This window comes from Hipposideros armiger, unplaced genomic scaffold (genome assembly GCF_001890085.2).
Source record: "Hipposideros armiger isolate ML-2016 unplaced genomic scaffold, ASM189008v1 scaffold_384, whole genome shotgun sequence".
Lineage (NCBI taxonomy): Eukaryota > Metazoa > Chordata > Mammalia > Chiroptera > Hipposideridae > Hipposideros > Hipposideros armiger.
The window spans coordinates 105,315-109,105 of record NW_017731734.1 but is presented as its reverse complement, the minus strand read 5'-3'; positions in this window follow the sequence as shown (position 1 = coordinate 109,105).

Sequence of the window (3,791 nt, the reverse complement as noted above, 5' to 3'; positions counted from 1 at the left end):
CTGATTTAATCCTCTGTTTTATCCAATCTACTGTTGATTTCCTCTAATGTATTCTTTATTTCAGTGATTGTATTCTTCATTGTTGACTAGTTCTTTTTTATGTTTTCTATCTTCATTTATATGTTTCCTATCTCTTTTTTGAAGTTATCACTGAAATCATGAAGCATCCTTATAACCAGTGTTTTGAACTCCGTGTCTGATAGATTGCTTGTCTCCATTTTATCTAGTTCTTTTTCTGGAACTTGTTCTGTTCTTTCATTTGGGACATGTTTCTTTGTTACCCCATTTTGGCTGCCTCCTTGTGTTTGTTTCTATGTATTAGGTAGAGCTGCTATGCCTCCTCAACTTGGTAGAATAGTCTTATGTAGTAAGTGTCCTTTGGGGCACAGTGGCACAGTTCCACTGGTCACCTGAGCTGGGTGCTCCAGGTGTGACACTTGTGTGGGTTGTGTGTGCCCTCCTTGGTTGCTCTTTGCATGTCAATAGAAGGGATTGACCCTCGGGCTAACTGGTGGTGAGGACTGGCCATGACAAGAGTAGAGGAGCTGTTATGCAGAAGATGACCCTACAGAATAAGATTCACTCTAGCAGGGCTCTGGTGCCTCCCTAGTCTTCCCTTTGGGTGTGTCATCCACAGAGACAGTCACGTGGTACTGGGGCTTGGTCTGAAGCTGACCACTGGGAGTGCTGGCCCTGAGGCTCTCTAAAACTGGTCCTGCTACAGGCCTAATTCAGCTGCAGCCTGTGTGCTGCCTGGGGCCATTTGGAATGAGCCACAAAGCAATACACAGATGGCTTTCACCTGCCTGAGAGAGGCTAATCTGTGAACTGAGGCCAGCTGCCACCAGTCCCAGGCTTGGAGCTACTTAGCAAGAGGTATGGGGCATGCGAAGGGAAGATGCTGCTTGTTCGGGGTTTGTGAACCTTTGAGAGATTTTAGGAAAGTCTGCACCATGATCCAAGACAGGCTGTTTGTATGGAAAAGCCACTTGAAGTGGCTTGGGTGTGCTCTCAAGTTGGTTGGGGTGGGGTCTCAGGGAATTATAGGGGCAGGGCAAAAGGTGCTAGCCAGGTTGATGGAGACTCAGATATGGTGCCCATCTAACAGATTCTGCACACCGGATGGGGGCCATCAAACAAAGAAATGATGGCTTCTGCCAGCACTTCTCTCTGGGAGAAAGCAGCTTCTCCAGCCCTCACCCTGAATCCAAATGATTCAGTTCCCTCTCATATGTCCATGGCACCTTTTGAGCTGCTACCCCAGTGCTGGAGCTCAGAGCAAGTGAGGCCATCAGCAAGCAAATCTGTGTGTGGACACTTTAAAAGGAATGCCTGGGACTCCAATAACCCCCCATCTCACTCAGCCACAATTTCTGCTTGTTTGCACAGCCGGAAATTGTGATGACTTCTCTTCCCAGTTCTGGAACCCTGGGCTGGGAAGCCTGAGGTAGGGCTGAGACCCCTTGCTCCTCAGGGGGAACATCCATAGCCAAGATATTCTTTCCAATGTTTAATTGCCACACTGGGTATAGGAGCAGGCCATTTTGTGCCTTTGCTCCTCTTACAAGTCTTGATGCGGCTTCTTCTGTATATCCTTAACTATAGGACTTATGTTCAACTAGACTTCAGATGATTCTCAATGATGGTGGTTCTGTAGTTTAGTTGTAATTCTGATGTGGTCATTAGAGGATGCAAGCACAGCATTTACTTACCTCACCATCACGACAGTGCCTGGCGCCCAGAAGCCATGTGTCAGCAGTCCCTGAGGAAAGCACTTTAAATAAGGTGGCTAGAGATTCCTTTTCTGTTTAAGTTGAGAAGAATGAGAAGAAATCAGTTCTGTGAAGTAGTGTCATGATGACAATCAGTGTCATCCTAAGCAGAATTGCAAGCAGGAAGGCCCTAAGGCAGAAATTAGGAAATTAGCAGATAATGAGAGTGGAACCAAAACATGAGATTTGGAGAGGTAGGCGTAAACTAAAACATACAAATTTTGAAGGTAAAGAATGTATGATAGATTCTAAATACTGTGGGGAACCATTGAAGGATTTTTTAAACAGGGAGTAGCATGGCATTTTAATATGAAGTAATGTAATATATTTCAAATATATGATTCTGGAATGGAGAATGGAGACGATCTAAAACAAGAGTGGAAACAAGAAGACCATTTATATGATTACAATATCCACACCAGAATTGGACACATTTGAAATGTATTACAGAGGTAGAATCAATAGGGTTTGCCACTAGTTTGGACTTAGGATATAAAGTACAGAAGCAACATGTGGTGCCTTTAAGGTTCTCGCTTGAGCAATTGAGCAGATGATAATACTTTTCCTAAGATGTAGAAGTTTGGGAGAGGAAAAAATTATAGAGGAAAGAAAAATCAAGTGTTCAAGTTTGGATATAATACTTTTGGGAAATCTTTGAGTCATAAGCATATATATGTATAATTTGTAGACACATGAATGAAGTGTTCCACCCTACAAGTCAGAGTAGATAAGTAAAGAAAGTCCTTGGCAACTCCAACATTTAGAAGTTGGGTAGAAAAGGAGGAGCCAGCAAAGGAGACTAAAAAAGAGAGAACACTGAGGTAAAAAGAAAATTAGTGTAGTACAGTTATATGAAAGCCACAAGAAGACAGTTTTAAGGAAGGAGTTATAGTCACTTGCATTGGAGCTGCTAAGAGGTTGAGGAAGGTAATATGTCTTCAAAATTATAATGACAAAAGTAATTAGCCATCTTGACAAGTGCAATTTTATTTGAATGCAGGTAGTTGAAAGAGGAGGAAAGAGGAAAAAGTAGCAAATTAAAAATTAATTTAAAATGAAGGGGGCTAAAATAGTGAATTACATTGAAAAGGTAGAGAGAGCATGTGTAGACAATTGTTTCAAGATCTTTGTCTCAGAAGGGGGCAAAGGAATGGTACAATGTCTCAATGAGGGCAGGGTGTCAAAGACGGTTTTGAGAACATGGGAGAATCTACAGCATATTTATCTACTGATCATAATGATCTGATAAGAGTAAAAGACACTAATGATGCAATCCAAAGAGAGACTATGTGTAAGAACAGTATTCCTGGGAAGTTGATAAGAAATGGGATTCAGAACACAAACAAGGAATTGAATTTTGATTGCAGGAGGGAAACTTTAGCTATTGTAACAGGAAGAATGAGGAAAAAGAATCAACACAGATAAATGTATAGTTTATAGAACAAATCCAGACTTTACCAACCCCTCCTTGGTCAGAAGTGCCACCAAGTCTTAAGTCTGTACTGAAAAAAAAAAAATGAGATAACAAAGTCAGGATAAGCCAATCAGATTTCTCCTTACTACCAGATCAGCAGAACCCTGGATTCTAACCTCTCTAGCTGCTCTCTAAAGGTCAAATGCCAGATTTGGGATAACAATGTAGTAGTGATAGTAAAAAGTAAATTGTGTTTAGTGTCTAGAATAACTTTGCCTGTGTTTATTCACATACTGTACACCTGCTACTATTAATCCTTTCTTATCAGTGTTATAAAAACCCATTTTGTTTTAGCAATAAGGTTTTTAAGTTGTCACTTTTGTTTTAAAAGTCTAAAAATAAGGAAGTGCACACACAGGCTGGGAAAGGAATGCAATCTGTCTTTTGACTACAGAACCACTGCACCAAAATACTGAAGAGTAAGACAGCAGTGTGGCTTGTAAGCCATTTTTAGTCTACTCTTTTTTAAATTATTTTTTTATATTATCTTCAATGCAGTGCCTTGGGATTTTGAGCCATGACTGGTCTAGCTAGCTGACACTGAC